Here is a 27148-nt window from a genome sequence, read left to right on the forward strand (position 1 = left end):
GGACTATTGGTTTTTTTGTCTAGTTTTTATGAAGAGATCCTACTGTATCTCTTAAAAGCACTTTTCCTGTGGTTGCTATCACCTCTGCCCACTGCCAGTAGGGTCTGTATGGTGAAGTAAACAAGATTTTTTTATTGTCTCTTTCTAAAGAGGGTTTATATATGCTGTACACCCAGCTGGAAAACCATGGTTCTGCAGCTCTCCCAGTATTCCAGGAGGTCCTGATTCAACCCAAATATATTGGCCATTTCATAGTAATTTTAAAAGACAAATAGATCTGTACTGTTCTATGAACTTGAACATAATTTTATAGCCCTAGAAAAAGTAAAAAAATGGATCTTCCAAACTATGGTTCAGCGGACTTGCTGTAAGAAAGGGAGGGAGGGAAGAGGATGAGGACATACGATAAGATCATGGCTTCTCTTTAGCTGAAGAAGCTCTGTCAGTCATATTTAGTTGGCCATTCTTCCTTCTGCCTACCCTCATAATAGTGGGACAAGGGAAGTGGGACTGGTCTACAAGTAGGTGGTATTAGTTCTGCTTGGCAAACTTCAATTTAGGCTAACAAAAGGCTTGAGGGAATAGCAGGTTTTCTTCAAAGAGGAGGAAGCGTGCATATGTGTAGCTATATCTCAGGGGAAAAGTGGGCAAGGATCAGAGGAGGGAAGCCAGTGGTGGAGGTGGCATCATTTTCTGTCAGCAGAAGGTAAAAACTACCTGTCCTCCTCTCAATACACATTGTTCTTTTAAACATCCAGAATGTCATTTTCAATTAAAGATTATTAGAAGCATGAGAGGGCATGAGGAGCTGCACAGTTGTGATGCTGATGTCAGCAGTGGGACTGCCACTTTTAATATGTTTGCCCTTGCTAAGGACCTGTTCAGGCATAGATGGAAATTTTAATCTCTGATTTGACTGTATTTCTTTGCATGATGATTCTTCCAGCTCCTGTTCTCTTACACATACATCTCTGATTCCAGCAGTATCAGAGCACTCTGTACTCTTGAATTTACTTATCCACATGATACCCCACAGTTAGACCAGAGCGGTTATCTCAGTTTGTAATTAGATCAGTCCAGTTAAGGAGTTAGACTAGTGATTTGTCTGTGTCTGCATTAGGAATAATGCAGACCTGTAGGAGCAGATTTATAGACCTGAAACATCAGAACTGAGAACCTGAGTGTAAAAAATTTCAAGAGGGGTTGCTTTGACCTAGATCAAGCTGCACATTGAATACCTAAAACTGTTGCAAAACTCTACCTAAATTTGATTCATCTTCAGTGATCCAGACTGGAACCTCAAATCCAAATGCCTGTGAAATGTAGAACTTTTTTTTTTTTTCGTAATGGGATTTGTATAAAGAACTGCCAGATTTTGGAAGCTTTCATTCTCTGAGCTTTTGAGTGTGAACCTTGGTCAATGTGTTGCTTCCGGAAAGTATTCACTGTGAGTTCTCCTGGGCTAGCATTGTGTCTTCTCATGGCTTGGATGCACCACAGCCACAAAAAGGTTGGTCATTGCAGAAAGTGGCCCTGAGAGGGCCTAATAAACAATGATGCTTTTTTCCTGAGATAGTGACACAACGTACCACGGTGTGGTGAAAGGGAGTCATACTGTTGCTTAGTGAGACAGTGCTGTTTAATGTCAGAAAGTACTGTGACAGAAAAGGACATGGATTTCACATAAAAGTGAGATCTGGTTATGGATGGTGCCTGTTTGCGAGAATTAGATGTTAGCATTGCGCCCACTTCATCGCTAGGCTGCACCCTCAGTATTGCTCAATTAAATCCAGCTGTCAGAGGCACCAGAGCCACACAATAATTTTGCTCCATCTCCTTTTATGACCAAAGCTAAAAAAAAACCACAAAAGGGCTAAAACTCTTAGTTCTTCTTGGTGGCTTTCACCAAAGCTGTCCTGTCAGGCTTAAATTAGAGGCTTGTTTGATGGTACTTGGATGGCAGATAGGTATACCAAAGAGATGGAGTAAAACTCAGTTTAAAACATTAATAAATTGCAAAACTGTACTTCTACATTGTATATTCTACCACTCTAATTGCAAAACCCTGTAAGTCATGTTACTGTAACCTGGGATAACTACCTTACAACTGGAAGCACTGCTTTTAGCTGCAGTCTCCTTGCAAAATTCCACCTTAGACCTTTATTCTTCTTGAACTATTCTAAAAATTTCAAGTAGATACAGAAGTCATCTGCAGAATTTCCTATGATAATCTTAGTCCATAACATATATCTTAAAAAAACGACAGATATCCCACTCCAAAGATGGCTGCACTTTAGCAGCAGGTGTAAAAAAAGGCCAGTATTCTACAGGTTATATGTAAATCTTCTGAATCCTTTGTGATAAAGTGCAGTATAAATGTCTGATGATAACAGGGTTTGGAAACATTGTCCTTGCTCTATACCTTGTAGTTGGTTGAATGATTTACTGACTAATTATCTGATAGGAGGCAGCAGTAACTTACCCTCAGACCGTGTATTAGCAATGTTGATAAAAAAAAGACAGCTGTAACCAGCATGCCTCACCATGGTATGTAGAAGGTGGAGCTCCTTTTGAAATAATAGTATCAGCTACTTTAGCCCTACAGATAGCAAGGTTTCTTTGAAAACTTTCCATGTACTCAGTGTAGGAAAATGTGGGGCTACTGCTGAATGGGGCAGGGACCTGGTGTCAAAAGACTTGGAAGTGACCAAGGTACTCAATACCACCTCACCTTGTTTTTTACTGGGAATATTTGCCTTCAGGAACCCCAGGCCTCTGAGAGCAGTGGGAAACTATCACAATTAAGATTTACCCCTGTTAGAGCAGGACCAGGTTGTTTAAACAAACTGGATGCAAACAAGTCCATGAGACCTGACAGGATGTATCCATGAATACTGAGGGAGCTGGCTGATACCATTGTGAAGCCACTCTAGATTAGTCCTGTAAGGTCTTGGCAACTGGGGGAGGTTTCTGAAGACTAGAAGGAAGCATCACACCTGTCTTCAAGAAGGAAGATTTAGGGAACTACAGGATGTTCAACCTCACCTTAGTCCCTAGGAAGGTGATGGAGCAAATAATCCTAGAAAACCTTTCCAGACCCTTGAGGGACAAGAAGGTGATTGGGTGTAGTCAGCATGGATTTACAATGCAATGACTAGTTCAGTGAATGAGTGTGTATTGGAGATCTTGACAGGGCATGTTTTTTCTTTTGACACTGTCTAGCCTTTTGACAGCCTCCGATAAGATCCTCAATGATGAACTGATGAAGTATGTACTAGATAAGTGGACAGCAAAGTGGATTGAATACTGGAGATACTCTTCTCAGTAATAGCCAGTTGAACGTACAGGAGGTAGTGGGCACAAATTATGATACAGGAAATTCCATTTAAATGTAAGAAAAAAAACTTTTTATCTTTTTTTTTTACTGCAAGGGTGCTCAAACACTGGAACGGATTGCCCAGAGAGTTATGGAGTCTTCATCCCTGGAGACATTAAAAATTGGTCATAGCCCTGATCAACCTCTTCTAGTTAACATTGCTTTGAGCAGAAGGGCTGGACTAGACAGACTTAGAGTCACTTTCCAATCTCAAGAATTGTCCTGTGAATCTAGGTGCTTATGTTTGATGTGACAATGTCTGTGTTAGGTTTACAGCTCTAAGTAGAGGACAAAGGTAGAGCTGCTGGATGGACAGTCCTGTATGTAGAAGAAAACCTACTGAGACTCTCACTTTTCTTGTAGAAGTTCTCTTAAACTCATTTAAAAGTGTCTGAATGACATCTCTTGGCTGTTTGCTTTTCCAGACTTCTTTGGCATGAAAGAACTGCCAGTCATAAAAACACCTTGCCTTCTGGTAAGGTTTCCTACTCTTCTTGTAAGCATAGAATTTTAGTTTTTTGAGTATCTCAGCTCCCACTTGAAAGGTAGAATTGTATGTTCACAGAATAAACAATGAAGAGAATATGTACAGGATGCTCACTTCCCCTTAAACCTTAGATGGATGAATGTATGTTGACCCATATGTATGACACAAAAGCAGTGCAGAGAAGGAATGCAGAAAGAGCAATTCTTGTATTTAATGCCATCCAGATTCTTCAGGAGTGTTCCAGGGATTCATTTGCACATTGAAATGATCCCCTTGGTCTTACCTGGGTAATTTACTCTTTCGTGTTTTGTAATGAAATCTGCTGACCAGGGCAACGGTATGAAGGTGTATAGAAGAATCAGCACTGCTATGGCAAAAGATGAAAGCTTAGGTGGAAGTTAGAGCATAGTCTAGCTGTAGATTCCTCACCATGCAAATGTTCTATGTGCAAAGAAAGAAAAAGGCCACCTTAGTCAACTCCAAAGACAAGCTTTTGGCTTCAACAGTCAGGAGAAGAATAAACATGTAACAGTTTCCTTTATAAACAGAGCATGTTTGTCATTAAGCCACTGCAGAACAATAAACTTCCTGTCTAAATAATTGTCTATTACCACCACAGCTCTTGTATGCTGAAAAGATACAGGGACTCAAGGTTCTGATAGAAAATATTGATCTTTTGGTTGAGGTCAACAAGTGGTGATGAGAAGGTAAGGCAGAAAGATGGCAAAGTGTAAGCTCTGTTCACGTTTTTTTCCAAGAGCATCCACCTGAAGAAACCAGAGAAAAATGTCCTTGTTTCATTAGTTCATTGTAAAGATCTCCCCTCTGCAATTGAGACATTTAGCCTCTTGGGAAAGACAGCTAAACAGAAATCCATTTACCTTTCACATGTTTTTCATAATTTCCCCTGCTACTTTGGTTAATTAATTATCACCGCTATTTGTGTTTAAACAAGGGGTCTGTCTCCCTCCCTCCTCCCAAGCCCATCTGCTCCTCCGTGACCTTGCTTGTGAAGTCATCGCTGTGCTGACTTTGTGAAAGCACAAACACTTCCATAGCAACAGACAGCTGTGTCACAAAGACAGGCTGTGACCTCACGGCAGGAAGGACTGGGCTGGTGGTGGGGGAGAGATTTTCTCCCACAAACACAGAAGCTTTTGATGATAACAGAGAGGAAGGCATGGCATTATATTCAGAACAAATGATCTTGCTGTTTGACTGCTTCTGCTTTAGAAGTTGTCCATCACTTCACATTCTCTTCTTCAAAGACCCTTTTTTAACTTGTATGCTTTTCATGCAAGGGGAATGGTTTCTCCCTCAGATCTCAGCTCAGAAGACACCTCCAGGAAGATGTAGGGGATGGATTTAATCACAGAGGACATGGACCTGAGCTTCTACAAAGCCTGGGAGGTGTCTGGATCCAAATTTTTGTTTGTTCAGTTTGGTTGAGCAAACCTAAGTCTTGAGAGGCAGTCTGATTTTTATTCTGATTGCACAGGGATTTCCATCTTAGTCAACCCCCACCCAAACTGCATGTCTTTTGAATGAAATTAGGTGCTTCTGTATAGAGCAATCTAGCAATGAAAGCTTTCCTTTATAAACATTTGCATGGCTGGATGGGAAGTGGAAATCAGGTCTCATAATCACAAAGCATTTTTAATGGAGATGCAGCAAGACACATCAAAGCTAAATAACATACAAGTGGTGCTCCACAAGCTCTCTGCAGAAACTGCCTCTATATGTATTGATTGTGAGGCTACAGAAAATGTATCTTGATCAATCTGTTGCTGTCTTCATCCTTGGCTGATTGCTTGGTTGTTCCATGAAATGCCAGTCTTCAAATCCGCACACCTCCTTCGTTAGCTAAAAGTAGCCAGTGTTTCAATGGAAGTCATTGCTGTTTATCGCCTGAGAACAATTTATAGTGCAGTGTGCTAACATTACAGGCTAATTGTGTCAAAACAACCCTCCCTTTTGGATTTATTTCATTATTAAATCATGCTCCTTCAGAGCATGCACAATGGGGCTCCACTGATGTGACCCATGGCAAACCATTTACTTTTCTGGAGTTCATTTTATTTAAGGTGACATGGAGGATGGTAGCACTTAAAGCACACCTTACTTTCACCACATCTCACCCAGCATTACAGATAGGTAGGGCTCAGATATCCCATGTTGCACATTACATCACTGTATCACAGTGAGTGGAAATTATTTCTTCTGGTTCTCCTATCTGTTGCCAAACTATAAAAAACTAATTTCCAGAATTGCACATTTGTTATCCAAATGCCAAGCCACCACCTGATGGAGGTTTTTTTGGGGGGTGGGGGGCGAGGTGGGGGGAAGGGAGTAGAGGAGATGAAAAAAGAGCTTTGAAGGGAGAGCCTTCATTTTACATTAGGATTTCTTTACAACACTTCAGGGAATTTAAGGGACCTAGTACAGATTTTTAAGATTTGCCTAGTCAATAGTTGGAGGCTGAATCTAAGGGAAAATCAAGCTCTTTGTGTCCCATTGAATGGCTCTCACCCCAGTATCCTTTTTTTTAATGTCTGATTTGTCCTTAGCATCCCATCCAGCTGCTGCAGCTGTTTAGTTTGCGTCCTATCTGATTCTCTCCTTATGTCTTCTCATCTGTCTCACTACTTATGTCGTACTTGATTTTCACTACAGCATCAACCATTTCTCATTGTTTGCCAGTGTCCTGATCCCTGTGACCTCTCTTCTACACACAGAGCTTCCTTTCCATGTTCACTTTACTGGCTGGGATGTTTGGACCTATGAACATGCATACCACACCTGCTCCACTCACTTGGATCTACTGTAGTGTCCTCTTAGGCATTCATGCAGCTTTTTCTGGTTTGCACTAGTCATATATTTGATTTTGTTGCATTTTGTTCTTGCAAAGGTAGTTTTCTTAGAGTCCTGCACCCTATGTAGTATGGAATGATTATTGCTGCCAAATCTGGAGATTCAGCAGCCTCTGTTCATTGTAACAGAATAGCTGATAGACCCCAGAATGAAACTGGCCGTTTTGCTGTGCAGCCTGTCTGTTCCTTTGCTCTGGTGTAATATTCACTAGAGGACCATGGGGAAAGCTTGTTTTGGGACAGCAGTAATGTTATATTTAAGTATGCTTTTAAAAAAAGAAAAAGGGCAAGAAGTTTCTTTAGTTTTGCGTGTTCTATCAGAGGCAAGATAATAGAATTTCTAAACCCATTGATTTTATGGCATTAAGAATCTGCTTGATAAGTCAGTCTCTGTACGCTGGTGATCACTATCTCCAGCTGTATAAGCAGTACTGTCCCCATTTCATTTTCAATAACAAAATTGAGAGAGACTTAGCTTTGCTGGAAAATAGGGGGAAAATAAGTAGCATAAAAATCTCTGTTCTGATGGGGTACAGCATAGCTATTTATTATTAAATACCAGATGGGTCAGAGATAAACAAAGTTGGAAGAATTATGAGTGAAGAATTCTTAATGTGGGTGCCAGGCTCCTTCAGTAGGCAGTGAGGGGGAAGCCTACACAGGAGGGGTGCTTGTAGGGTGCTCAGAGGTACTCCAGCACCAGTCTTTCCAATGGGCAGCCTCCCAGGAAATGGGCAGGGGAGCAAGCTCCACGCTGGAGATGCTTACAGCTAGTCAGAGGTGTGTGTGACTGACCTGGGAGCGGCCACTCTTGGCAGAAGATGTTGCAGGGAAAGGGGTAGGAATTGGGCTGATGGTGAGATGCCAGTTCCTTGCAGCTCTGTGGATGTGAAGCACATACAATGTTGAAACGCTTCTTAGTTCCAGGGGGAAAAAAAAAAAAAAAAAAAAAAAAAAAAAAAAAGTATTGTACCCACCTTATGGCTTGTCTGAAAAAGAAGGGAAAGGAATGCCTGTAGTGTTGCCAGGTACCTTGGCTGGATGGATGCACAAGATCCCTTTCCAAATGCTGCCTCCCTCCATGGGGCTGTCCAAGTCTGTTTTCTACTTGGCCGGTTGTGCTACTGAGTCCCATTTGGAAAGATTCGCATGTCACCTAAGACTGTCCTCTAGATGTCTGACTCTGTCCTCTACAACATAAATAATGCAAAAACAAACATGCCAAACAGTAACCTTCACTTGTCTCCCTGACACTGCTGGAGGGAGGGAGGAAAGGAAGGAGCAAGTGTGAGCAAGTGAATGAGCATACTGCAAGCCAGGCAGGCAGGAGACTGGCAAGGAGAGGCAAGGTACACCACAAGGAACCGTAAGAGCAATTAGATTTGCTTTCCACACAGCTCTGCTGTTTTAGACTGGGACAGCTGTCTGCTGAGGCACTGTCCCCTACAGACAAGGCCAGGGAAGCATCCAGCCCCAACCTGGAGCAGACCAGCCCCGTTCCCTGGCCAGGGGTACAGGAAGCTTCAGCAGTCCTCCTGGCTGTTTCTGCTCCGCATGGGCCACGGCTGGAGTTGGGTGAAGACACCAGTACTGCATGAGTTAAAATCCTCGCTGTGTCGCTCTATGGTCCTGGTCATCTCAAGCAAATCAGTTAATGTTGCACACTGCACGTTCTCTTCCCTGCACCCTCCCACCCCTCACCCCCCCTCCCCCAAGTCTCTGAAGTGGAGAAGAAGATCCCTTTTTCCTATTGAATGTACTCGTGATGCAAGTATTCATTAATTGCGGATACAGTTGTACGCGGCATGCGTGCTAAAGTGCTATCAGCTTTGTGTGGAAGACAAATGCACGCAGACTTAAATAGCTGAGATTTTTATCTTTCTTCTCCTGGAAAATATGCAGTGAGTTTTCCCCATCTAGGGACTTGGCAATGAAAAAAACATATTTCTCTCTTTCTGTTTCCTCTCCCTGAGATATAGTGAGGTTGGGGACTGGCCTGCACATTTCTTCTGAGGAGAAGGGCTTCCCGATTCCAACAGTGGAATGTTTCTGTCAGGTTAAAAATTGTGAGACTTTCTTCATTTGTATGTGGAAGAAAAGCAGAGGCTTTTTTCTTCTTTTTCTGTTGGTCCCTTGAAACTTCACTGTGGAGGTTTCTAGGACAGAGAGTTAAAAATACAGGTTGTGGACAGGGAGAAAGTATTTTTCCTGTGTGTCCCTCTAAAATACTCTGCAGTGGGAACCGGGATGGGTGGGGTTCTGAGGATTGTACGCAGACAAGTGCAGCAGCCAGCAAGTGCTTTGGGAGACTATGAAATCACCCAGGTGTCTAGAGGATCATGGAGTGGTTGGCACAAGGTTGCCTTTCAGAGAAGGAGAGTGCAGTGATTCATTCCCAGAGCCAAGCTGGCACAGGCCTGAATCTGATGGATGCATATAGGACATGTGGGACAGTATCTTGCTGCAAAAGAGCCACCTGGACAGATGGTAAAGGCCAAGCCTCAGCTCAGCTTCTGATCAGGGTCCAAGAGCTAGGCAGATAACTCTCTCCAAACCAACTGTGAGGCAGGGGAGAGGACAATGGTGCTCAGGGAAATAAGGAGGAGTACTTCAGCCTGAGAATCTTGGCTTCCAGGTGCCTTTGGAGTGGAGCTGTCCTGCTCCCAGCAGATTTCAAGCTGAAGGAAATCCAAATTTCTGAGCTGATCAGATGTCCTAGCTTACACATAAAACCGAAATCTTTTGTTTTGAGAAGAGCAGAAGGCAAAGCTGCAAGACCAAAGAGGGTGAGATTGTCGGTATGCAGGAATGCTGGGTAACTTGCTACCTGGAAAGTGAGCGGTGTAAGCTATCGCCGGCTGATTCCCTGGGTACGACTGCTCCTATTCTGCACAGAGCTCAGAGCTTGTTCCAAGCCATCATCTTCGCACTCAGAACCTGCCTCCCCATCTGCTCACCTGCCGTCCATCACTGCCTACACTCTGGGATTAACATTCCCACTCCTGCATGCCAGCAGTCTGACTCTCTCAAGCTTTTGTGCCTTGCTTTCATGAGGGATCAGATCAACTGTTTTCTTGTCCAGCTTTTCAGCACATGCTGACTCAATCTCTGTCATACTCACACACTCTCTCGTGCACACATACACACACTTCAGCTAAATATCCTTTGCTTGTTGCATTGCTCACAACATTAAGAGAAATGTTTGCTTCAGCAATGGGATTATCCCATGTGGAAGACATTTGCTCTTCATTTTTCTTCTTTGGTCGGAAGAAGGCAGTTCTCTGCAGAGCTTGCAAAAATTTGTTTACGCCTTTATTAATAGAGTGAGCAGAATTTTGTCTCTGGTGTGTGACATGGAAGCTGAAGCCATTATTTTAAATTTTTATTTTAAAAGCAACAACAGTCACAAAAAACTCAGAACAGAATGTCTGCATTTTACCTGCATAGATCATCATCATCTCCTAGCTATATGCAGAATAGCCTATTTTACCCTCAGCCCTGTGCCCTGATGGAACTCAGTTCCTAAAGAAATGGGATTTATGATTCACACCAGTGTGAGTTTTAATGTGCCGTCAGAATGCTACTGTGTCTGAAAAGCTATGCTACTTCTTTCAGATCCCAGAAGACCTCACCAATATTGATTGACTTGCAGATGAAAGCCACCACGTGCCTTTAAAATAAAGATGCTGAACCTTGTCAGTGCACAATTGCAGGGCACAGGCATCCGGCTCTAGCACAGAAATGGTTGTGGCAGAGGATTTACGAGGCATTTACTCTGGCAGAGCATCCTCAGGGCTCTGATCCCTCCTTGAGTGGAGAGGAGCCATTTGTGTACAGATCTGTGAGCCTGTTCGAAGGGCAGTGCCAGGTGCACGTTTATGGGCAGCCAGAGCGGCTTGCCTTGCTCTGAACCTGTCAGGGTGCAAATGAGGAAATTAAGGTTGTTGCTTTGATGACAGAGAGTTTTCTATCACATGGGACCTGCTTCCTGAGCCTTGTCCCCACGCATTCTGGTGGCTGTGGTTCTCCACAGGGGTTGGGCTGCGCTTACAGCATGTGTGGCATAAGCCCAGGTTTCTGATGTTTGGAGCTAGGCAGTGTGTGTGTTGTTCTAGGCTTTTGCTGAGCTGGATGTGTGCTGTGGTGTTGGAGTAAATAGCATTGATGCAAATTTTGTGAAGAGCTGAGGCTCATGATTAAATGACCATGGATTTACTGTTGGCTGTAGTTTTCTCACTCTCTTTGTTTACAGTCTTAGCAAGTGCTGAGAGGCAGGCTAGAGATGTGCCATATCAGATGGATTTAATCCTGATTCTTGGCATTTGTAATGTTTTAATAATACTCCTTTTCGGCCTTGGAAACAAAACACAACCTAACCACCTTCTCTGACTTTACTGTAGATTCAGGACAGATGTTTCTGATAAACTGTTTTCAGAGCCTGTGATGGGTTAAAAGCAGGCAAGATAATTATGGTGGGGGAATACTTGAATTGAGAAATATTAAGGAAAGAAAGGAGTCTAGGTACATGTGGGATACATATCTATATGAAAGGATGTGAGTGCCCACTGATCTCTCTTACTATACATGTCTCACCTGCTTGGGCTAATGAGTTTATATGGCTTAAGAAGTCACCCAGCACTGCCTGGCTGTGCATGTTTTCCTGCCCTTGGGGTAATGACTTGATCCATAGTGGCAGTTAAATTGGGCTTTAGTCCCTTGTGTTTGCTAAGATCATGCCAACAGAGTTACACAACTGCAGCTGATGGTGAAGCACAGTCAAATGATTATCTGTGTCAAAGCTATTTATTTTCATCTTCTGTTTGGTTCTTTTCTCGTTTCCATTGTTGCTGCAAAGTGAAAGATGTACAAGCTTTTCAAGCTGACCACAGACAGTTGCTCCAGAACCCTTCTAACAAAGAGTAGAGACAAGAGGAGATTGAAGGGGATGGTGTGGTAGCATGTGGTAGCATCCCTCCTCATGGAGGTTTGGCTGCTGGGACTTAGAGCCAGCTTTGAGACTGTGCAGATGAGGATGACCCCCCTTCTTTTGGTGGCCTTGGACAGAGTGTCCTAGGCAGCGCTATCAGAGGCTTCCACAGGACCAGTTTTCCTTCTTGTGGGAGCTGCTTTTAAACTGAACCTCTACCGTTCAGCCCCTGCCTGAGCTACATCACACTAAGAGTGCCAGTCTCCAGTTCAGCCACAGCCGTGTCTGGCCATGCACATTGTTAATCTGGACCCTCAACCTGCAGCTGCTGAATCAGCTTGGCTGCAGCTCAGCTCCCTCACCATGCGTCTGCTCAGCCATCACAGGGTAGTGTCTGGCCCTGAGTACCCGCACCGGGACTGATCCTGACCGCAACCTGCAGGCGCATGGCCTGGCCTCAACCTGTTCAGCCCCGTTCCCGGGGCCCTGTCTGGCCATCCCAGGCCTGTGTCTGGCCCTGGGTACTTTCACCAGGCTAGATCTTGACTACCACTTTTTTGTTCACAGTGCCTGAACACAGAGCTATCAAGGGCCTAAGCTGCACATTGATGCTGGAACAGAATATTTTTTTTTTTTTTTAAATCATTTTACATACACGATGACTATTGCTGAGGCCTGATCTCCAAACATAACTGTCTGTCTGGTATCTTTCTGGGTTCAGGACTACGTGAGAGAGGTGTTGAGATAGGTTGGCTGATTTGTCTCAGAAACGAGAGCCAGGCTGATCATGAGCAATCTGCATTGCTTGCCTACAGGATAAGTAAGGTAATGTACAATAGACTACTGTTATGACTGGACAGAGAATTGATACCCAACTGGATAAAATCATTAGGAGCACAAGCCATTGTTATTTGTCCCTTTAGTCCTATGAAATAAATAATGTTGTGGCATGAATTTCATTTAATAATGAGCTGATCATAAACACAAGGTGTCCCTTATGGGAAATGCAAATGTTTAAGCACTTCTCTTTATCCCCAGTCAGAGCAAGTAAGTGTGCCTAAAAAATATTTGTCTTTAAATAATGAGCATTGAGGAAGAAAGACTTTAAAAAAATGTGAAAGCATTTCACTTGCTTCAGGTACAGTTTCTAAATCTCTATGCCTCTTCAGGGCATTGTGGAAGCTGTAACATAGAACCTACCACATGCTTGTTCTCTCTTATGGGCTCTGCACCTCATCGGGCTACCTCTTCCATAGTGGATGAGACCCTTATTTTAAGTCTGAGTTATCAGAGAGAACAGTTTTATACCATCAAAACAAAGAAAAATATTTTGGTCAACCTTAGTGATGATTATTCAGCCGAGCACAAGGAGTATAAACAAAACAAAGCATATTTTCACTATGCATTGCTTTTCATTCTAGATTAAAGCAAACAACCAGAAAGAATATTGGTCTCCCATGAGAGAACAATGTAGTGGTGAATTTTCCGTAAGAAGATGCAGCAACTTTGAGAATAAAATGTCCATTGGGGAGAATTTTTGAAACAGATTTAAAGGGGAAATATGCAGAAAGCAAAGAAGCAAGAATTTCATGCTGCTTCCACCATAATAATAATACTTTGCCCAGTGCGTATGCTTTACTGCTCACTGTAGCCAAGAGCAAAATTCCCTGTCCACCAAACAAAATCAGCAAAAGGCAAGACTGGCTTTGCAGGCAGGAAAACTTCACGGGTGCATCCATCAAATCCTGCAATGGGACCAGTGAAGCACACAGGCTGCAAGGCATCAGTAATGAGATCTGGAGAACAGAAAACCCTCAGCAGTACAGGCTCAATAATTAATCAAAGCTGAAAATCTTTCTAACTAAGGCAGCAGCCCCAGCAAAAGAGAGAGAGCATTTAAGGAGTTAGGGGTCTGAACGAGAAAGGAGGAGAAAAACAAAACAAGTTACCAAGGGATGGGGAAAGACTGGCCATAGCATTTCCCTTACTGAGGTTCTCAGGAATGCATTGAAGCCAATATGGCAATAGATGGGAATAGTATTAATCTTCTTGCTTTTTCTGTGATCCGATACATCTAAGAGTCTCCACCATTGGCTAGCTACTGCTATAAGAAAGAGGTCATTCTATAGAAGAAAAGCTCCTTCTCTGGGGGACTGCATCCTGGAGGTGTCTCTAGTTCTCAGTGTGACACTGTAAATGTGTTTCTCAAGGTCCCCGTTCATATGTATAATGCTGTCTGGCAAAATTCCCAGCTGACTCTCAAGGCTTACTTAATTATGAATCAAAGTCTTAATGTAATACCTTGTGTTCTACCCCTTTCAAACTGAGGACCTCAGGTTGCTTCTCACACCAAAGCAGAGAAGTGATTCAAGTATACTTGGTTGTGAACAGCCGATGAACTGCAGCAGTAGCCAGTGTGAAATAAGAGCCTTGTGACCCTGGCTTCCATGCGCATCGTGAGCCACAGGGTTTCCAAGGCCATGGAAAAGCAAACCGTTAGTCACAGCAGAGTTTTGATGAAGCCCTTGAAACTTTTCTGCCCTGAAGCTTGATGCTTCTTTTAAGCTGTAGACCAAGATAGTATAGAGATGTCTTCTATGAAGAAACCAAAGTAGTTCAGTATTTGTGTTGATGAAAATACTTTTCCTGTGATGGTGAGAAATATTTGTCCAGATGCCTGAATTGCCCACCCTGTGGTTAATGGTTTTGCCATGGACATACCATGGGGACTGCAGTTCCCCTGTCCAGTAGCCCTTGCAGCTGAAGAAGCATCCGTTGGTTGAGAACTTGGCAGCAAACCTGCTTAGGAAAACAGCTATCAAGGGACACGTTACCATTATGTGCCATTCTCTTCTCAAGCTGTCCCTTGGACACATGGCCCATTTCAAAGGCTTTGATCTGGTGTTCAAAATCCTGAGAGAGTTACTAACTTCTCCGGGAGGCTGTGTCACTTCCTTATGTAGCTGCATTACATGCTTGATCAGGTAGAGTGACAAAGGTGACACAGCAGTCCCGGGGACTTAGATCTATGTACTGGAGTTCTCTGGTACATGAAGAAAAGATTTCCAAATCCTTGCCCTGCCGAAGGTAGCACCTGCATCTTTGTGTGAAGTCCTCACAGTGGGACCTTTGCTCTTACTGTTGTGCCTCTCACCTGAAAAGCACCCTCCTCCCCCCCCATATCAGAAGGAAAGATCATTGTTGTTGTTTACACTTACAGGAAGGATGCAAATAAAAATGGGGATGGGGCCAAATTAGAACTGATAAATAAAATGGATTAGGCAGATAGATGGAAACCAAATTAGCTGTGAAGCCAGTGTCAAATAGAATAGAAAATCATTTCCACCCAATAGCCAGCTGAAAGATTTAGCAAGACAAGAAGGAAATAATCAAGATTGCCTAATTGCCAAGTAACCTCTCAGTCTTCCTTTTACTCCCTTTCTTCCCTGATACAATCTGCCTCGGATTTCCCTATTAAAATGGAGGAAAACATCTTTTGATCTGGTCTGCACTGTGAACTGCACGACAGGCTCAAAGAAACTCCCTCTGAAAGAAAGGCCCTTTCTAAAGCTCTCTCTAATGTGCTGTGCAGCTGCCTCACAAGATTTTTGGCTAAAGGAACTAAAAGACAACATGCTAGTGAATGCTATGTACGCTCTTCCCTTCTGGGTTGCCTCTGTTATCTAGCATGTCACATACAAAGTTTGATATGCGAATGGTTGCTGAAGAGCTAAATAAATAGTGGGGATACACGGGGTGCATTTTCTTTCTGTGAATTACTGATAATCCCTTCCTAGGGGTGGAAAGGGACAGCTTTGAGGAGCTGAAGAGCAGCTTTGTAATTAGTGAGAGCCTCTGGCCAGATTGAGAAATAGCGTTCAACAGCAGTGTTCTCGCATAAAACAGAATTTATTACAGGAGTTGCAGTGATGGAAATCTTTTCCTACAAGCCTGGCAAAATGGGTCTAACTTGTGTTTCCTTTCCATTGTTTCTAAAGGACTTGAAGATATGTAAATACTGTAATATAACCTGTTAGTAGAAGCAGCAGGTGAAGAGCTACATGTGTCAGGAGACTGTTAATAGCCTGCTTAGATTTTCCTGCAGGTGACTTATTCAAACCTGGTGTGGGAAAAAGTTGTCAGGGGTGACTCTGAGAAGTGAGCTTACTTTTCCTTGCAGAGTGTATTGCCAATTACTGATAAATTTCCTCAGAACCAGCATCTTGTTGTGGTTTTGTTTAGTGAGGGTCGGCCTAAGGTGGTAGCTTCTGTAGGAAACTGCTAGAAGTCGCTCCCCTTTGTTCAGTGGACTCGGCCGGGCCTAGGGCGGACCCTCTGCTGCCCAAGGCTGAGCCGATTGGTGGCAGAATGTTCCGTGATAACGCCTCTGCGATAACGTATTTAAGAAGGGAAAAACAGAAAAAAAAAAAAAAGAGAGAGGAGAGAAGATGTGAAGAAGCTGAGCGGAGGCAGAGGCGCAGAGGGGGAGGCGCAGGCCTCATGGGCCTTGCAGGCCTCACCCTCTGGCCTCCTGCCAGGCAGCCGACTGGGCCCGACTTGGTCCGGCCTGGTTGCAAGAAGTGGAGAGGAGATGAGAAGTGAATAAGATGTAAAAAAGATCCTGAGAGACATCTACCAGCCTGTTGTGAGGAACAACTGCAGACGCCAAGGTCAGTGAAGAAGGAGGGGGAGGAGTAATGCGGCTCCTGGCCAAGATTCCCCTGCAGCCTGTGGTGACGACCATGGTGGAGCAGGTTGTCCCCCTGCAGCCCATGGAGGTCCACGGAGGAGCAGAGATCCACTTGGAGCCCGTGAAGGACCCCGTACCGGGGGAGGTGGATGCCTGAAGGAGGCTGTGGCCCGTGGAGGGCCCGCTGGGACAGCCGTTCTGGAGAGACTGCACTCCGTGGAAGAGATGACCCACGCCAGAGCAGTTTCACAAAGGACTGTGGCCCGTGGATGGGACCCCACGAAGGAGCAGGGGAGGAATGTGAGGAGTTCTTCCTCAATTTCCAGCTGCGATGGGGTGACCGACTGCCTGGTCTTCACAGAGGAACTAACTTTGGCCAGCGGCTCTCAGGTGGAGGAAGGGTGAGTTTGGAGCATTTGCTAGGACTGTGCGTAAACACTAAATATTATTTTTGACTGACTGAACGCTAACTTTCTGTGAAGTAGGAAAGAGGGCAAAACATTATTTAGACTGGTTATTTCCTTTAAAATACAGTTAGGCTGATATCTATGATATTTTCATTTCTTTTCCTAGATTAAAAGGGATAGAAGACTCCCTTGAGAATGTCTTGGTTGCGTTCAGGCCTGAGATTAGCTTTTGTTTTTAAGTCTTACTTCAGTATTGAAAACCAAAGAATTTCTTGAGTCGACAAAAGATGTGATATTACTAAATGAGCCAGGTAGAAAGTTAAAATGGAGATCTCTGTTGTTTAGACCTGAGTGGCTCTGAAAGGCAAGGAGGTAAAGAAACAGCGCTTGACCTTTTCAACAAGGTTGGAGCAAAGATTCTGCTATAAAAGCTTTCAAGACAGCACTGCTTTAAGCCTTGTCAAAACTGAGCCTTCTGCCACATAAGGCAGAGTCATATCTAAGAAGATGTTTTTCTGTGATGGTTGAGTTGGCTGGGTCTTAGAGGCCTTCACCACATTTGTATACCAGTCTACAGAACTGTGTGAGGATGTGTCAATTCTATGAAAATCTATAAACCCCTTTGCACCCCACAGCCATTACGTCACACAAAAATAAACGAAGACTTTAAGGTTTCAGTGTTGTCCATTGTACTCATGTTGATAGTGCAGGGGGCAGAAAGTGATGAAGTTGTGCTAATATAGGCAACACTAGAGTCTTGACTTGGACTCCTTGAAATGGAGCACTTGACATCCCGTATGGGCATTCTCCCAATCAGTGGTGTCCCTAATCAGATTTGCCAGCGATTTCCTGTCACCATAGTCATATCACAGTGTCAAATCTGCAGAGGCTGGTGGCATCATGGTATCTGCAATGCCAGGTTTTGATCAAGGACTGTGTTGTGCCACTGAGGCTGCGTCCCAGTCCCCCACAGCAGGAGCAGAGAAGTGAGGTGGCTGGAAGTTGACTGTGTTCAATTTGCCCCATTGCCCTCCAGAACAGGGCCGGGACAGAGAAGAGCTGCTGCTTACAGGGCATCCATGTTTCCTGAAAGTAGACTAGGTGAGGGAAGGGGTTGTACATTGTAAAGACAATCCATGAGCTAGTACCACGTTTCTGACAGGAGCAGAAAGGCCTGTTCTTAAAATAAGTACCTGTTCTGAGAACCTGGTTTAATTTTTGCCCTTGGGGAGATTGCTTTGAAGAAGAGAAAAGTGCTTTTACAGCAGAGTTGCAAGCAAATCTTTTCCCTTCAGTGTCATTTCCTACTTGTTGAGAAAGGGGAGAGCAGTTCTGGGGAAAGGAGGATTGAAATGATCTTCTAAATCACTTTGGTTATGGATCTCTTTGGTATTGTGTGAAAATCTGGTGTAAATACACCATTAAGAGCAGACCTGGTTGCAAACAGGCCACACGTAGCTCATGTATTCAGATCAAATGGGTATAGTGAAAGCTTTGAATAAGTAGCAGATAAAGGGGGAAAATGCCTGTTAAATAAATAAGCACACACGAAGACACATACAAAGCAAGCAAGAGAAAAATCTCACGTGGCTCTCATGGGAAATAACAGCCTTACTGTAGGAGACTAGGCAAAGGAATGAAGCTAATAATTGAGAAATATTTTGTATATCAGTTCTGTACCCCGGCAGTGAATTGTGCTGTTTTATACTGTAACTAAGACTTTGGAATTTATTTATTTATTAACACAAAGAATCAAGATACATTTTGAAGATTCAGGAGGGACATGGTAGCTAAATCTGTTGCTCCAAAGCTATACTAACAGAAATACACGGGGAATGGCAAGTGCCAGGATGACTATGACCATCAGATCTGTGGAAGACTTTTCTCCTTCATACTTTCTGCCACCCAGCATGACGGTAACGTGAGAAAACCCGCCTTGGTTTTCCAAGGGTGTACATCTGAGTGATGTAGTACCAATGACTGGAAGTCTAGCGTTTTCAAGGGCACGTTTGGAGGTCAGAATAACTTGTTTGTATGAGCTTTTTTTTTTCTGAAACCCCATTTATTGCTGATATGTTGTTTTAACTTGGTCAGGAAACAGTTATAAGTGGCAATATAATGCATCTGGCATCTGATAAGGACGCAGAATGAATGCAGTTAGCACAACATGCAGTCAAGGGAAGCAGCTAAAAAAGTATCAAAAGGGTAGAAAATAAAGTAGGGGAATGCTTTTCTTTTGAACCTTATAGCCTTCTCAGGATTTGTTTAGTTTTTGTTTTCCTGTGAGAGAGCTCATGTCACCCACCATTCATGTGCATAAAAACACAAGTATATAAATTACATCCACGTAAATGATCACTGAAAGAAATGGCAGCATTTGCCCATCTTTAGTATTTTACAGCTTAGCTTAGACGAAATTAAGAATGAATATTTAGTTTTAACTCTCCTTTCCTGTACACATACATTATAATAAAGCCCTTAAAGACAGTATAATAAGATATAAATTCTCAAGTAACACAACATAAGGCATTCATATTTTTCTATGAGCTTTGACAAACCTGTAGGATCTTGCAGCTGTTCAGTACTCTGGTTATTTCAGACAAACAGAGCTTAATGAAGGTTGTTTTTGAGAAAAGTATCTGAACAATGCATCACAGATGAAGAGATATTAAAATGGCTGTTATAGTCAAAAGTGTGTGCGTATGCTAATGCACATGGAGTTTTGCAGATAAATTGCAAAATGAGCTCATTACAGACACAGGTAAAGTCTTCCTCCTGTTGCTGTCCATATCACTTTTGGCCTTTGGTTTCAAAAAGTATGGCCTCCTAACTTAGTATTGTTCTTCATTTATGTATTCCACTGTCATTTTGTGATCACCATTTAATACAATTAAATGTGTTGGAATTCCGTGGTTTCGCACAGCGCTTCATGACAGAAGAGGCTGCTGTTCAAGAGACTGGGAAACCATCTGGGTATGACTGGCCTTTTTCTAAGACTTAATGCATTTTTTGCTGTTTCTGATCTCTCTGGCACTTGTTCAGTCTCACATTTCATGTATCAACTTCTTACTGCCAGAACGGCTGAATTTAGCACTGTTAAACCAGGCCCTGGGCAATAATGTCCTTCATATTAATAATGATTATTTGGAAAGGCCAGGGAGTTTCAGGACTCCTTTCTGTTCATAGTTATGTCATAGCCTCTTCAAGCAAAAATGCTGTGATTTATACAAATGCGTAAAATATTTTGAGGGAAAAAATGTAATTTATGAGCTGTTCATATGTACATCTGTCTAACCTCAAATCACGTGTCTTATAACAGGGACTTAGGAAGGCCTAATTTTTGACAGAATCTGGAATTCGTTCCTTTTGGCAATAAAATTGTCTTCCTCTTTTTGGTGAACTGCATTTTGCTTTTGCTGTGATGGATATTTTGATGCTAAAGTTTTTATTGTTCTTCAAGAAATTCATTAGGACCAGCATGAGTTGGCGTCAGCCAGGACCAAGCATAACGCTCTTTGGATAAGCCTCTAGTGTTTGAGGTTAAGTCACCTCATCTGCTGTATTACCTTTCCCTTCCTGGAAACAGCAGCATCTGAGTTAAATCAACATACACGTTCAGAAAATTGTCATTAAAATAATCAGTGTTTCATGCAATGTGCACAAATTATTTCAGGCTACTTCAAATTTGTCATAGGCTTATTGGTTGCAACATGTAGTAAAGAAGGACCACCTCTCTGTCTCTCCTACCCCCTCAGTGTCAAGCGGATCAGGGACCAGGGACAGAAGCAAGGACAAGTTTTGGATGAAATTTTATTGATTCGTTGAAAATAGTAATAAGGGAAAGGTTAAAAGATTTTGGAAACCTGTGAATGCAGATGACTTAGGCAATATGTATTGAGTAACAGGGATGAAACCTATGATCCAGGAGACACAAAGAAACACAATATTGCTGTCAATTTAAAAAGAAATAGTAGTTTTGCTATGGTTTGGATGTATCGTGTGCATAAAGAAACTAACTACAGTTTATTGATACAATTTGATAACAAGTTACGTGTAAGCCTCAATTAGTTTATGCTTCTGCACAAAAAGGTTGGCAAGATGTCACAAACCATGCACACTTAATACAATCCTGTGCACCTGTTACTCTAGCTAATAGCTGGTGAAATTCTACAGTAATAAATTACTATTGTGAAACTCTACAGTAATAAATTACTGTTCAGAACGCTCTGTAATCTCAAGGGAAAAATAAAGAAACCTAAATCTTTTGTTTAAAATATAATGCATAGTGAAGGCAAAATTATTACAATACATACCTTAAAGAGAATGTAATTTATTGTTAACATCTGTCAATTATTACAGGCAAGCTTACAAGAGTAGTAAAATAAGCACAACTGTCAAAAAAGAAACCCATGGAAGGGGCAACTTACACATCTGAAGTTTTAGGAAAAAAAATGTTCAGATGAATCTGAGAAATCATTCCTACCAATTGTTTAAGATAGGAATAAAAGGCAGGCACAAACAGAGAATTAAGGTGATATTGCCCAGTTTTAACTGGCATTTCTCGAGTTGCTGGTTTGGTTTTTTTCTGGGTTTTTTTTTTTTTTTTTTTTTTTTTTTTAACTTGACTGTGCACACATACATCTCATTTATGCATCTCCATCTCAAAACTCTGTACAGAGATGGGGAGAAACATTACAATCGTGTTGCAGATGGGGTAAATAGAATTGCTTACAATTACAAACTAGATCAGCAGCAGAGCCAAGAAAAGGAGCCAGACTCTCTCTTTGTTCTTTACGTTGAATCTTATGTCCAATTTAGTGAAGACTGTGGCTCTAAAGTTCTATTAAATTAGTTGCCTGTTCCCCCTCTCCCCTGACCTGTATAAACATAATAGTCCAGACTGTCAGCTGCTAAAATCACTGCAGCTCCATCTGGCCCATTAATGTGTGTGTACATGCCAGTGGACAAGATTGCAAGTTGTTACCTACTCCCTGCCTAACAAAACTGGCAAAAAACCAAGAGTAATAAACACATAAAAATACCATTAAAAAAGATTGCCAACTTAGGTCTCAGAGATTTCTCCCTCTGGGCCATGATGGTGAAGATAATGGACAACCAAAAATCCCCTGCCTAATACTCTATTGATAAAGGACTATTCTTCCAGTGAGTGTTGAGTAGAATTCCATAAGCCTAGTCTAAATAGCCTATGTATATATAATAAGATTCTTTCTTTTTTAGGGGAGAGAGAGAGAAATCTGCTTTGCATTATGCAGGTAACAGGTTCCTAATCTCATGTCTCTATAACTTTAATAATGGAATTAATGACAAGATCAGCATAGCACATCAAGATGGTCTCACGTGAAACCAACAGAATGCCATGGCAAAGGGCTGGTCAGCAGGGATGCTTGATAATAACTTGTTTTTTGGGTGTGGGAAAGCAGAGATGTACTTTCTCTACCCTCAGTGCCTGGGATTTGGCAATATTCAGGAGTGTTTTGCCATGTGGGAAATTAAAATCTGCAAGTACAAAATTGCTTATTTAAAAACAAAGAACAGAAACAAAACCCATGTTGGTTCAATTAAAGGGTCAGTGCAGGGAAGCCAAAATAGATTTTATTTTTTTTTTTGTTTGCTAGGAAGCAAGGGACTGGAAAAATATACATCTATGTAGCAGGTATTTCTAATTAGCCAATGAGAGCAAAGGCACTTGTTCCACTTAATCATGAAGCAACAAAATGGAAAATAGCCCTTCTCATCTCAAGAATATACTTTGGAAAATGAGCCAGGATGAAGAGAGAACCTCATGGCATTTCAAGAATATGTTCTACTCTCTCTTTTTCCCCACCTCCCCTCTACCCTCTTTGTAATCAAGGCTGCCTCAGCAGGTATTTATTTTTAGTTTTGTTTTAGGACTGGCTTAGCTGTTTGCAGTGAGCAGATGGGGATTTGGTGTTACATTCTGTTTCAATTGTCTTTCAGTGGAATTAATTGCAATAATGATCCACTTTATTGATATAACTCCTGTTTCCACAAGTGTCCTACTGTAAGAGCATTAGAATCTAAGGAATTTAAAGTTGTGTATCTAAGTACAGGATTAACATTAAAGATGGTCCTTGAGCAAAGTCTTGGATTCAGGCAGCATGATACTTGAGAACTCAAGCAAAACTTTACATGTTACTCTTGGGTCTTTAATTCCTGTCAAACCAGCAGAGCTGTCTGGTGTGTATTTTAGGTTCAGTTCTCCTGCATTGCCCCTAAAGGTTCTTGCATTTAGGGCTCTTTTCTAGGGCTCTCCCATCTGATGTAGTCCCCATGCCCTCCTCCATGTTGCACACACCTTCTCATCTTCCTACACATCAAGAAAATGGAAATCTATTTCACTTCCCGTTAGGCAGGTAATTAGTGTGATGGCATATCAGAAAGGCAGTGAGACTAACGTGACTGCCTCCCAAGCAGCAAGAAGCTCCAGCAAGACCTGTGTTTTATATCCTGCCTCCAAACCAAACAAAGAGAACTGCTTTTTAATTCACCAGTTTTATCTCTCTGGGCTTAGTGAATTCTAGTGCTCATAAAAAGTGAGAGACAGCTACTGCAGGCTGAAGGCAAGCACAGTGCAAGTTTCATGCATACATACTGCTCTGCTAAATACACCTTAACGCTAACCCCGTGGCATGTCATACTGTAATAATTCTTGCTCCCCTGGTCTCCTCCGCTCCACTCACCAGTTCTTCCTTGGCAATTCTGTTGTGACTTCAACTTTCCTTTTAATATTGCAAGCTTGGGTGCCCCCTGATTAGTGACTGAAACTTATGCTGAGCTGCACAAGGGTTTTGTGAAGGGTCTAGGGTGAAACCTTTGGAATTCATTGTCACTTTTGATAGAAACCAGACAGTGAACTTTAGTTTCCAGATGAGGTAATGATTTGCCAACTGATCCTCTATGGTCCTTTCTGATTTAGGATCTTTCTCTGGAGAGATGGTCATACATTTGGGAATGAAGTCACTTTTACAGCACTCTGTCCTGAATTGGAAATCATAGACATGGGCCTCTCTGAACCCATTTTCTTTACACAAAATAGGAGTGTGTTATCCAAATGAGAAAATTCTCTCTTCAGCAGATGTTTTTCCATGCTTTGCTTTCCTGTTAAAAAACACAATGAAACTCTAAAGTCTGGAAAAGGTCAAATGTTTTACTGAGCTTTATTCAAGGAGGAGGAAGAGATCTATCATGAGAGAGCGTACCGAGACACTGGATATGTCAAATGAGCTGATTGTCTAGTTACCAGAATTGGGGCAGCTGATCCCCGGTGAGAACAGCCACACAACTTTTTAGCACTGTTTCATCGCTTAGCTTTAAGATTCCTTCAACTCTGTAAGTCGGACATAAAAAAAAAACAAATCGTGCTTTTTCGTATCAAAGAGAATTTTAGGCAGAGAATGAAATCCTGGCCCTAGTTACATCAGAAAGACCTAGACTTCAAGGGGGCCTGGATTTCACCTGAGAACTATGAATTGTCTATTTCCTTCCATAATGTAAAGGGACACATTCTGAAATGCAAATGAGAAAAGATCACTGCTCATTAAGGTGTGGGCATGGACTAGCTAGGAGATCTACATCTTGTCTGTGGGGTAGACGTGACAGCCACAGATTTTAAACCATGTGGTATAGACTTGTTTTATACAATTTATGGAAGCTAGCCTCTAATGGTGGTGGGAGTTATATCCTCCTCAATATGAGAAACTAAAAGGATTTAATAAATATCTACTTCTAACAAAATTTTCCCTCCATGAATCTGCAGGCACTTTGTGCAGGAGGTAAGCATCATTATCCCTATTAATGGGTTTTTCAGATTTTTCCTGCAGACATTTCTGGTTGGGTAAAGCCAAGTTGGCTGTGAGAGAACGTGATGCTGTTAATGGTTCTCTCATGCTTCGTGGAGACCTAACTGACTGATGCTGTAGGCTGAGTTACCGCATGGGCAGGTCTAGAGCTTGCCTTGCCTTGCCGTATGTGTAATGGAAAACAAGAAAGGACAAATCACTGAGATATTTTCATGCAGTTCCGGTAAGTTTCTCCCAGGGGTCAAGAATTTCCACATGCCTCTCCTTTGTCTTTGAGTCTGTGATGACTATCTAGAGTAATTGAAATATTATGGTGCATTTTGAACACTTACTTTGCTTGGAATAGCATAGTTGATCCTTATATTCTGCCTTGGAATTGCCTTGTTATTTCACAGTGTTGAGGTGGCTTTATACAACACAGTGCAGAAGATCACATTAGTTGAGTGTGGCAGAACACTGGTGTGTCTACACTGTGCTTAGTTTCAGATCTATGTGGCGTAGAGCATACTTGTGTACCTGTGGGTGGGCGCTTTGCTTCATGGTGGTGAGCATGCTTTGGATGTAGAGGAATCTTTGTTATTTCAGGAATGTTTCAGCTGAGTTAGCCCACAATATTCTTCCAATTTACTGCCTGGACAGCCACCTAAAAGAAAGTCTTTGCCTCCTCCTGGCAAAGGTTTCTTCATTTATTTTCCAGGCTCAGTCTGATGATATTTAGTAAATAAGATTGGTTGGCTCTAAGTGGTTGGAATTTTATTTATTCCTCTGACTTCTCTAAAATTCACAAGGTGAATATATAAGCTTAGTCTACCTCTCTCACTAAATGCAAGAAATGTGAATATGATGCCATGTTTTTTATATATCAGAGGATCTCCTAGCCTGAGTTTACCATTCTTAAATATCTCAAAGGATGCTGCTAGGTTAATAAGTCCATGTTAAATTTGTCATTAGTCCTCCATCCTATCAACCTGTGGGAGGAAAAAAAAATTGATAAGCTGTCTCTTTAAAATTTCAGTTACACTTGGACCTACAGAAATGGTGAATTTTTTTTCCCTTTGGTTGCTGGAAATGTACTAGCCAAGATCCAGAATGACTGTTCAGTGAGTTTTAGATCAAAACTAGCTGTTCATCCTGTGCGTTTTTACACAATGATTAAGGAATGTTAATAGAGTATACGGAAATTATTTCAAGATAGGTTGTCTCCTGCTCTCAGTCCTTCTGGTTGTACTGGTCAACTCATTTCACTTTTGCACATCAGGTAACCATTTTTGAGGTTTTCTTAGCGATACTGAAATGGGTTGTCCTCTTAAACATCTAATATGCTGATGTTCTGGTGCTAGGGAGTCACTTGGCATCATCAGTCATGACAATGTCTTGTCCTCTCAGCCCCTGTCTTAACATGTGAATCAATTATTCATGTTCCTTGCTTAAGTTGGCAGCCTCCTTCCAAAGCCAGTATTGCACCTACAATGAGCAAAAAGACTGGAGATGTGGGCAGGGGAGGCATATGCTTTGTGCATGGTGGCACTCCACTGGGAAGAGTGCAGAGCCTGCTTGAGGAGGACCTCATATTTATTTGGAGCCTCCTGTCTCATGTAGCCTCAAGAAATACAGTTAGTTGACAATATCTTCTTTATGTTTTTAAGAGAATGTCTTTGGAGTTCAGTGATTCAGTTTCTCATAGCTGAGAGCCATGAACACAGCAGAGAAATGTCATTGTTCATCTCCTTCTAGCTGTTTGTAGGAGCTGGTGCCCCTGAGGAGCCACCACTGGCCCTGCTGCCTCTCTAGTTTGTTATCATGTGAAAATCATTCTTTTTGCCAGCCCTGGCTTACCTGTGGCATCCCCAGCGAACCACCTCTCTACCTCCCCAGTGCGAAAAAAGCCTTCACGGGAGAATCTTGCTAGCTTCAGGCTCCAAGAACTCTGCTCCCTACAAGCCACTGGCGGTGGTTTTTTGCTTTACTGAACCAAAAGGATTAAGGAAAAAAAAACACTAAAGAAACCCAGAAGAGGAGTAAGAACAATGGCAAAGCTGAGAAGAAATCCCAGCCAGAACCACCTTCCACTTACTAGGAAAGAAGAGGGGAAGCCTAAAGCTGCAGCACAAATACTGATTATTCCTGTCGAGGATTTGCTGCTGTTGCTAAGTTACTGGCCTCTTTGGAAAACCCTTGAAGTATGGGGTACATTAGGAGCTCATTAGGGCCCCGGGGACTTGCGCTAAATGTACGATATGTATCCATGCTAAACGCACTTCAGAGGTAACACCAGAAACTTCCTGCTCAGAGTTGAGATGCTTTTTTTTTTAAATTTCTTGGCTCCCCCTTACTTGTACATTGCTCCATTTGTTCTTTTTTGACAGCTGAGCTCTTTGACAGGATGAGAGAGGTTACCTGGAATGGATGGTGATGAGCTCCACTTCACTTTGTAATGTTTCTGACTTTTCATGAAAGTTGCCCTGCGAGGGAATGCAGGGAAGGACGAAGGACGAATGGAGATGCATCTCTGATCTGTTCAGAGTGCAGGTTTAATGACACTCCAGGGAC

The 27148-nt window shown here is 42.4% G+C and overlaps 1 protein-coding gene across 1 annotated transcript in view; it reads left to right on the top strand.

Moving 5' to 3' along the window:
- LSAMP (limbic system associated membrane protein) overlaps positions 1-27148 on the top strand; it is a 1033563-nt gene that overhangs the window by 509018 nt on the left and 497397 nt on the right. The gene's annotated exons all lie outside the window — the stretch shown is intronic.

The sequence above is a fragment of the Chlamydotis macqueenii genome, chromosome 1, assembly GCF_036417535.1.
Source record: "Chlamydotis macqueenii isolate bChlMac1 chromosome 1, bChlMac1.mat, whole genome shotgun sequence".
Lineage (NCBI taxonomy): Eukaryota > Metazoa > Chordata > Aves > Otidiformes > Otididae > Chlamydotis > Chlamydotis macqueenii.